The sequence below is a fragment of the Castanea sativa genome, chromosome 2 (assembly GCF_040712315.1).
Source record: "Castanea sativa cultivar Marrone di Chiusa Pesio chromosome 2, ASM4071231v1".
Taxonomy (NCBI): Eukaryota; Viridiplantae; Streptophyta; class Magnoliopsida; order Fagales; family Fagaceae; genus Castanea; species Castanea sativa.
In genome coordinates, this window is record NC_134014.1 from 14,563,732 (window position 1) to 14,574,668 (window position 10,937).

Sequence of the window (10,937 nt, forward strand, 5' to 3'; positions counted from 1 at the left end):
ATACGCAGGAAACGGTGTCCGTGCGAGTGTGAATGACGAAATGGAATATGGAATAGAGTAGAGTCATGAGGGATAGAGGTCATTTGCAAATTCTTTGTGCGTGTGAAATTACGAGAGGGTGCTCAGTTCAGGTGCAATATGTCAGTGCGGTCCCTTCTTTGTTTTCTAACTACTATTCAAAGAGGTCCTTTTGAGTTGTTTCAAACTTTCTGGCTCCATTGTAACGAGACGGTTTGTCCTCTACGTGTGTAATAATGATAATTTGCTTGGGAATAAAGCAAGGCTGTGTTTGATTCGATGTAAAATGTTTTTCAAGTGTAAAATATTTTTAGGTGGAATATTTTTTGGAAAATAAAATATTTTTAGGTGTTTGGTGGTATTTTAAAAAACACTTTGGAAAATATTTTTTGGTGTTTGGTTGTGTTCTTGAAAATACCATAGAAAATACATTTTCTGCTTGTTGCTCACATTTTCTCAGCATCCAAACAAATATATATCATCATTTCTCAGCAAATTTACATAAAAGAAACAAAACCCCAAAAAAAAAAAAATTCATCAAATCCGATCAAGTTGAGAGAAGAAGGAAGAGAGAAAGGCTTCAGGCGACGACGAGATCGCGCGATCTCAGGCGAAGGCACGGCCCCGCAATCTCAGGCGGAGGCGAGATCGCTTGATCGGGGGCGACTGGGTTCGATCAAAGGCTAGATCGCGCGACGGAGGCGACCTTTGCTTCATCGAGTTGGGGCGCGATCTCTCTCTCTCTCTCTCTGCGCATCTAAGTCCAGAAATGGTTTGAAGTGAAAATAGAAACGGAAATGAATTTATGGCTGAAAATGCTTAATTTTACAGTCAACGGAAATGATTTTCTGTTTGACTTAGTTTTCCAACCAAACCAAACACCCTGGTGGTGGAAAATATTTTCCGAGTTTTGTTTACACCCAAAACAAACGCAGCCTAAATGACAAGACCTTCTCCAAATGGCAATTTGCCGTCCATGACCGTTTAGAAATGAAAAATAACCACCGCACACCTTTAGTGTAATGGTCACTCCACAAGTATAAAAATTTGTGGGGTGTGAAGGGTAAGGATCAGGATTCAAGTCTCTAGAGAGTGTTTCACACACATTTACACTTAGATTAGGTTAGAGTAGAATTCTATCTTGTAAAAAAAAAAAAAAAAAAGACAAAGCGAAATTACAAAAAAACCCCGTTTTTGTTTTATACAACAACTACATAATTGGGGGAGGAAATTTAAACCGTTATTGTGTGTTTGTTTGGATGTGAAATAAAGCAAATAAAAAACTTTAGAGAAAAAATGGAAAGGAAATTTTTTTAGAGTGTGTTTAGCTTGGTGGAGAGTAAGGAAAATAAATGGTGGAGTCTAGATTATTTCTCCCCAATCCTGCAAAAAAGTTTTATTTCCAAATTTAAGGGTCCGTCCATTTGGAGTGAAAATAGGGTGGATGGAAAATATAGAGAGGAAAATAGGGTAAAAAATAGCATTTTCTACTATTCATTTGGGAAAAGAAAATAGGGAGGATGAAAAACTCGGGAGAAAATTTTCTCTCCCGGGCCCACATTTATTTTCCTCCCATACTGGCAGGAAAACGTGGGAGAGAAAACACTAAACTCTGATGGCTTTTGCACTTCTACAAAAAAGCTCTATCCCACCAATTCATGACCACTTATTATTACCATTCCACCTACCCAGATGACTTTTGCCCTCAACGTTACTAAACGTTCTCTCTTTCTTTTCTTTTCTTTTCAACGTTACTGAACGTTCTCTCTTTCTTTTTTTTTCAACGTTATTGAACGTTCGTTTTTTTTTTCAACGTTACTAAACGTTCTCTTTTTTTCTTTTTTTTTTCCAACATTACCTGAACGTTTTTTTTTTCAATGTGACCTAATTTAATTTTTATATTATAATAATATAAATATAAATATAAATTTATATATATGATGTGATAAATTTTATATTATGTAATGAGTATAAATAAATCTATTTCTTACATATTATATAACAAGGGTATAATAGTCAATTTATATAAATTACATTTTCCATCCTTCCATTTTTCTCTCCAACCGAACAAAAGAATTTTTCACCCCTCTAACCGAGCACACAAGAGGGAAAACTAAATATTTTTCATCCTCCCACTTTTCCACTCCTCCAACCGAAGAGCCCCTAAAAGGAAACTGAAGAGAGAAAAGGAGGCTACTTAATGGACAAAAATGCCCATGTACACTTGCACATGGGCAATTCATCCAATTCCTTCCTCTATTTTTTCTTGCGTATTGTCTTGAGCACGTTGTCTCCATTTTTTTCTTTTTTTCTTTCTTTTTTTTTTTTTTCTTTTTTCTTTTCCTTTCATGGGCTGGATGTTGCCTTCTTCCTTCTTCTTCTTCTTTTTTTTTTTTTTTAAATTTCCTAAGCGTTGCCTTCTTCTTCTTCTTCTTCTTCTTCTTTCTTTTCCTTTTTTTTTTTTTGTTTAACTAGACATGATTTTTTACATAATTGGGGGAGGAAATTTAAACCGTTATTGTGTGTTTGTTTGGATGTTAAATAAGGCAAATAAAAAACTTTGGAAAAAAAATGAGAAGGAAAATTTTTTAGAATGTGTTTAGCTTGGTGGAGAGTAAGGAAAATAAATGGCAAAGTCTAGATATTTTCTCCCCAAACCTACTAAAAAGTTTTCTTCCCAAATTTGAGAGAAAACTGAAGAGAGAAAATGAAGCTACTTAATGGACAAAAATGCCCATGTACATTTGCACATTGGCAATTCATCCAATTCCTTCCTTTCTCTTTTTTCTTGCGTACTGTCTTAGGCACGTTGTCTCCCTTTTTTTTCTTTTCCTTTCGTGGGCTGGATGTTGCCTTTTTCGTCTTCTTCCTTCTTCATTTTTTTTTTGTGAATTTCCTAGGCGTTGCCTTCTTCTTCTTCTTCTTCTTCTTCTTCTTCTTTCTTTTCCTTTTTTTTGTTTTTTTGTTTAACTAGACATGACTTTTTACATAATTGGGGGAGGAAATTTAAACCGTTATTGTGTGTTTGTTTAGATGTGAAATAAGGCAAACAAAAAACTTTGGAGAAAAAATGAGAAGAATTTTTTTTTAGAGTGTGTTTAGTTTGGTGGAGAGTAAGGAAAATAAATAGTGGAGTCTAGATATTTTCTCCCCAAACTTACCAAAAGTTTTCTTCCCAAATTAGAGAGAAAACTGAAGAGAGAAAATGAGGCTACTTAATTGACAAAAATGCCCATGTACACTTGCACATGGACAATTCATCCAATTCCTTCCTCTCTTTTTTTTCTTGTGTACTGTCTTAGGCACGTTGTCTCCCTTTTTTTCTTTCTTTCTTTATTTTTTATTTTCCTTTCATGGGCTGGATGTTGCGTTCTTCGTCTTCTTCTTCCTTCTTCTTCTTTTTTTTGACTTTCCTAGGCGTTGCCTTCTTCTTCTTCTTTCTTTTTTTTTTTTTTTTTTGTGTAACTAGACATGATTTTTTTTCATTATTTTTATTTTTACATGTTTTTTGTTGTTTGTCACTTTTTTTATTTTAATTGGCCATCATTTTTTAATAAGGGTATATGAGTAAATTTATGCAAACCCACTTTTTTCATCCCTCCACTTTTCTACTCCCAACTAAACAAAAAAAATAAAGAAATTAAAATATTTTATATTCTCCACTTTTCCATCATTCCACCATTTTCCATCCTCTCACATTTCCACCCATCCAACCAAACGAACCCTTAATGTTTTTATTGAAAATACCAAGAGATATTAGTCCGCTGAGCTATAAGGCTCTTGAATCTTAACAACTCCCCTGTAATTTGCATTTAGCTTCTAAAAGTTTAGAGAATGGTACACAATCTTAATATGGTTGAACAATAAATTTGGGTTTGATTTCCGTATACTCTAAAAATCTATTAATTTTTTAATTTATTAATAAAAGCAATCATCATGGAATAGATGTCATAAGTTGAAACTCTACTTTATCTATAAAAAAATAAATTAAAAAAAACCTTATTATAGTTCATAATATTTTCACAACAAATCCAAGGTGATACGTTGTTAATGGTTCGTAGCAATAAATAATAACCTGTCATTTGAAATTTGTTGTGAAAATTTTGTGGATATAGTATTTCTCACATTTTAATTGTAACTATTACATTTTCTCTTATTATAGACTATAAATAGTTCATATCCTTTGTGTGACTTTGATGGCCATATAAGGCAATATAATATGAATACATTTCTCTTCCTTTCATTTGGAATAATTATAACCTATTTTACGGTTTTTGTTTTAGATTTAACAATATACAAAATGTCAAAATGTCATATTTTTAAAAAATTTAAACTACATGACACCACACACACACACACACACACACATATATGTACCTTTAAATAATAATATTTAATCTTAAATATCTTGTTGGAATTCATGATTTTAATTTTTAAATAATGTAGCACCAAATGTACCGATAAATTTTTATTTTAAATTTAACACTTGTCTCATATTCTGACATTCATTTATTTATGTTGTTAAAGTCTGCTAATGTCCAGGTAGAAGACATCAACTCAGGTTGCGCCCTTTAACCCATTTTTTATTATAAAAAAAAAAATTAAAGTCTACCAATCAAATTCATTGTCAACTTAGCAGTTTGTGAACATTTTATGGTAAAATTGGTAATAACTTTTGTGGGGGGTAAAAAGATCCTGATGGGAATGTGGGCCTTTTGGGCCGTGTTAAGGAAGGCCGACCTGCTCCTGGGTTTAGAATTTGTTAGTACTATGGGTCGGCCCATACGCCGAGGATCCGAGGATCCAGCCGAGGGTGAGCTTACTCTCGGATGAACACCGAAGAACTCGGGATTTCATAGTAAAGATTAGGGGATGACACGGTTAAGGCCAATGGTTAAGAGGAGTGAACCCTAGAACGCCCCAGAAGCACCGGTGTTGAAGAAATGTCAAAGATAAAGGCTGCTACCTCCACATTAAAGACCCTGCACCTACCACCCTGACCGCATTTATGGGGAAGTGACACCTGAACAGTGGAAGAGAAACTTCTGGTTACTATTCAAAGGCACTGAGAAAAGAAATATCTAGGCTAAGGGGGAGGTGAGGCAACACGTGTACAAAGTATTCAAAAGAGTAGTATTTAAAGAGCAATCTAAGACAGAAAAAGGGGACGGACTTTTTGTAACCTAAAAAGAAAAAGAAACAAAGACAAAGATATAATATAAGAACAACTCTCGGTTTACATCCGAGGAAGCTGATTTATGATATTCTTTGTTGTTTCCAATTACTTGCAATCTTTAGTTTGTCATTTAATCCTCACAAGCTTCTAACCTGGGTTTCAAGCCCACACTCTACAAATTCATATTGTTTAAGGCATATTGGGCCTGAGCCCATAACTGTTCTTGGGACCAGGTGCAATTGTGCGCTTACAACTTTAACATTTTCCCTTCAAATAAAGAAAATCATTTTCCAAATATATATATATATATGACTTTTGGTTTGCCTAATAATATTTTACCACATAAGTTTTTGTATCCTCACAATTTTACACTTTAATATTTTAATTGGATGTAAATTCTATTTTATATTTAAACCTTCAATTAAATTATAGTATAGATAGTCCAAACACAAACACAATAAATATTTATTAATAGCTACCATAATTATGTATTTAATAGTTCTTACATTTTCTTTTTTTGATGAAATAGTTTCATATAAAACACAATCATAATCAATGTCTATTCACAAATATCATATTTATCATATTTCATATACAAGCACAAAAAAATGTCTACTAATAACTATCATAATTATCAAGTTTCATATTTATATACTAAATAAAAGAGAGAGAAAAATCATTTTTTTTAAAATAAAATTATATTTTATTGAACCTTTTCATGTGTTGCATGAGGTTTTTTTTTTTTTTTTTTGAGAATCTAGACCAATCAGCCAAGTTTTATTCTGTAAGGACACAATTCGGGCCCGGACCCACAATTAGAAGGGGATGGGCCTGAGAGGCCTTTTTACAATAAAATTTGTAGAAAAAGTGGGCTTGAAATCTAGGTTCTAATGATGTTTAGGTAATAAAGAATGATGGGCTTTGATCACAGTGGCACACATGAAGAACTGTTTATATGAATACGAAAGAAATCTTCTTCTCGGACATAAGCCAAGGATAATTTGTATTACTGCTTCCCAAGATAGATTACAATTATGGATCGTAAGGTCTCCCGTGTCCTTTTTTCTTTTCCCCTTTGCTTAAGGTCCCCTCTTTATTTTATACTTCCTCCTTTCTTTTATACTTCCTCATTTCTTTCCTCTTCATCCTCCACGTCACGGTTAGATTGCTCGTTTAGATACTTGTCCCATCCACCTCTCCTAAAGTCTTTTGAGATAGGAGTCAAGTTCCACCATGATACTCAAGTTTCACTTCCTCATTAATACGGCCAGAATATCAGTTGCAGAGCATTCAATGCGGGGGCGGTGGTAACAGCTTTATCTTAAATATTCCACCGCCCTTCTTCTTATGCTTCACGTGTACCGTGACTACCCTTACCAATAGGAATTTCTAGAGCATAGCCTGTGGATATTAACCAACCCTTCTCCTGTCTCGGTTTCACATAGCCGAGGACACAATCTTCCTCGGATATATTTATTCAGATATTATCTCTTCTTTTACCTAGTATTTTCTTATGAGTTAACATTCATACACCTTCGGACCATTTAGTGTCCTCGGACTAGGCTTCTAGCTCGAAGAATATTCTTGGGCCACCCCACATATATTCCTGGGCCCAAGGACCCTACAATAGCCCCTCGAGATTCTCATTTCGTTACTTCGGGAGGAAATGAGGATCTCGACACCTGTCACTGTTTAGCTTATGTACACCATACATCTTTGCTGACAGGGATGATGACTCTTGAACTACCCCTAGCATATTCCTGAAGTATCGGTATGCGAAGCGTCTTCAAATTAAATTCTGACGTCTTCCTGTCCCCCACGCCTAGCGACATGATGCGTATCCAACGGCTGAGGATGACATAGAGACACGGGCGGGAAGCTTCATGCCACTATGATTTCCACTGGTATAAAACCAACAATTCAAACCATTTCACACATTACAACACCCATTCAGCGTATCTGCCAATTTTTTGCAATCTACACGCGCCCTCACATTTTACCAAAAACTAAGCCGAGGTGACTCTGTCGTTTTTAAAGTAAGTTTCTTAGACTCCATCTTTCATTATTTCTCTTTTTCACTCTCCGATGTTTACTTTTCCTCGGCTCATATAATTTCTTAGTTCTTCCCTCACACCCACACCTCGCTCTTAAACATGGGCAGATTTGCATCGTTAGTAGATTCAAACGAAAAAATAAAACAATTTAAGGCTAGGTACAGAATACCACCGACGGTATCTATCAAATACTGTTTGGAAGGGGAGTGGTATGAGAAAAGGGAAACGAGAGAGGTAGTAATCCCGATGATAGCAGTCATAGAAGGAGGGATGAAAATCCCAATGGGGGCCATTACCAGGGATTATCTTAGGGCGTTTAGATTAACCCCTACCTAATGCGCTCCAAACATGTTTAGGATTCTGGGTTCCATAAATGACATGAATGAAAATATGAACCTAGGACTCGTCCATCACGATGTGAACTGGGTTTATAACCTTCATTACTTAAAGAAACAAGGTGGATATTATCTAAAATCTAGATATCCAGAGGTTATGTTAATTCAATGCCTCCCCGAATCCAACAAGGGTCTGAAAAATGACTTCCTACTCATATCAGGGGATTGGCATGACGGCCTTCCTTGTCCGACAAGGGAGGGGATACCAGGTGAAATTCTGGATCCGGTTGAACTATTCAGAACCATTCTTTTTAAACCTATATTTATATAAAACATTTATTTATTCTAATATTTTTTTTCTTCTCAACAATTTTGCAGACCCACACGCAGCGTATCGCCATCCTCATCTTGTCGATTTCGCAAGATTAGATAGGATACTACAGGCTGAAGTTTTTGTACACTCAGACGGCCAACTCCGAGCGGCTCATTTAATCCTCGGTTACGATCCCATCTCTAAAGCTTTCCAAGCGCCGAAATGCGTGACCAGAGCCAAGGACCCGCATCTACATCGGATAAGCGTTGCCGTCGAGGGTTTCCTGCTACCTGAGAGAACTCCCATTCCTCAAGGCACATTTATCACACATCCCGTAGAACCCCCTCAACCCATACCAGACGGTATTCCCTTAGTCCCTCTTCTAACTTAACACACATCTGACGAAGCAACCTCTTCTAAACCCAGTATAAAGGAAGAAGAAGAGATTGTTGAAGTATCTGATTCCGAGGATGAATTCGAGGTTTATATCAACCTCATTCCCTTGAAGATCAAGTTGTTGTCCTTGGCGTATCCTCCTCAGTCCTACCAAGCACCACCCAACAACCTGATATCATGGGCATCCAACGCAAGCCAAAACCAAGTCTCAAGGATGTACTGGAAGCTCAAGTGGGGACCCAAGAGCTTCCTAAGGTACCCCAACCCAAAGTCAAAGATAAAGGCGTTGAGAAAGTCCCCGAATCCAAGATCCCTCCTCCTCCTCCTCCTCCTCCTCCTACCTAATCTCAACGCACTAACCAAGCTGACCATAAAAGAAAAAGGGATCAGCCAAAAGGAAAAGACGTGATTGAGGGAAGGAAAGACTCTCTTCCCAAGGAACTTGAGCCCGAAAAAGGGGAAAAGCTGGCTCGCACCGTGCAGACGAGATCAGATAGACAGACCGAGTCCCATGCAGCAGTACATGCCCCAATTTGGGTTCCCGAGATGACCGTGGATGACCACGCGGTCACTGCTGACGCAATCATCAGGAACTCTAATGCAGGGACAGCTGCCTGTGTAGCAGATGCACTAGAGCAAGCCTTACTGTTACCCGAGGACATGGGTGAGCTCAAAAGAATGAGAGATCAGAATGTCTTCATGACCTTGAAGAAGGAACTTGCTATGGTAAGGATCTCATCCAAGTCTTGTTTACCTCTATTTCCGTTACACTTGAAAAGTTTTAACTTTGTTTTATAACTTTGCTGTCTTCTACACATAGGTTGTTCAGTCTGCTCACAAGGCAGAGGAGATTGTTATTAGCACGTACAAGTCCCTCAAGGCTGAAGAATTAAGGTGTGACAACACCCAGAGGATCCTTGACCTACAGAAGAAGAAACTAAAAGAGGTCTCGGATAATCTGGCCAAAGCAGAGAGCGAGAAGTCTGATTTGGATGTTGCTCTAAAAACAACCGAAAAACAGGCCGAGGACCAACGACTGTAGCTTAGGCAAGCCGACGAGAACTTTGCTGTTGCAAAAAAGCTGATTGAGGGTCTTAAGAATGATTTGAAGAAGTCGGGGAGGGCAAAGGAGGAGGCCATCAAGGCTAAAGAAGAGGTCATCCAAGCAAAAGAGGAGGCTGAGAAGGCAAATGACCGAGCTAAACAAAAAGGTTATGAGGTCGGCGTGACAGAGACCACAGAACTTTCAAGGCTCAAGTCCCTGAGGTATGTAGGCATTACTGCCTCCAAGTATGGAATGAGGAACTTTCCCGAGCTGGGATTGATACTTCTTCCATCCTTTGGAAGGTAGAGAATGTCTACTTCCCCCCAGCCATCCGAGCCTTTGCCCCTCCCCAAACCAAGGATGGTGCTGACATACAAGGAGTAGAGGACAAACAAAGTGAGGTAACTGAAGATCCTGCTCCTACTGAAAATCAGCCTCCTAAGCAGGCTGAACTAACAGAAGGGGTGGCATCTGAGGATACACAGCCTCCCAATGATCCTAAGGAATCTTCCAAGGTCAAACAGAGTGACCAGACAATGGAGCTTGTCTCAATGACAATTCCAATAACCTTAAGGGAAGATCCGAAAGGCAAAGGGATAGCTGTTGACTCCTCGGCGCAACCTCTGCTTCCAAAAGATCCCAAAGGCCCCCTAAAGATAAAGCTAAAGCCATGATTGCTTCCTCCTTCCCTGTTCTCCCTTTTGCCTTTATCCTTTGTAATTTTGACGACTTGTAAGTATTTGTACTTCCAAAGAAATTTCGAATCAATGAAAAAAAACAAGTTTATTTCTTTTATTTGATGCTTGTTTGGTTAATTTGTTCATGGTTCCTGATGTTTGTTTACCACACTTAGAACAATAGTCTGTTTACTTCCATAAATTAACTAACAATTCTAAGGAAGCTATCTGGAATGATTTAGGCAATACATTCAATATACTTGCAAATGCATTAAGTGATGCTCATGGGCTTCTATCCATTTATCACTATATCTGAGAGTCTCCAAGTTTTGCAAGTAGAAGCGCAAACTTAGGCACAGATTCAAGTTTAAACATAAACATGCCAAGGATCAATCACAATTAAATTTTAACCAATGCCCAATAGAATATCAACATATATGAGGTGGACAGCTAACAAGAAGTGTTAATTTTCCTAAAGTTGATGATCCAAGGGTCAGACATGACCAAGATTTTTGTCCAACATTTAGTAAAATATCAATTTACACAAGGTATGTGGTCCAAGGAGTTAGACATGACCAAGTTTCAGTTTAATACTTAGAAAAATGAACTGAAGTGTTAATTTCCCCAAAGTAGATGATTCGAGGATCAGACATAACTAAGGTTCTGTTCAACACTTAGTAAAATATCAATTTAAACGAGGTATGTGGTTCGAGAAGCCAGACATGACCAAGTTTCAGTTTGATACTTAGAAAAAGGAACTGAAGTGTTAATTTTTCCAAAGTAGATGATCCGAGGATCAGACATAACCAATGTTCTGTTCAACACTTAGTAAAATATCAATTTAGACGAGGTATGTGGTCCGAAGAGCCAGACATAACCAAGTTTTATTTTGATATTTAGAAAAATGAACTGAAGTGTTAATT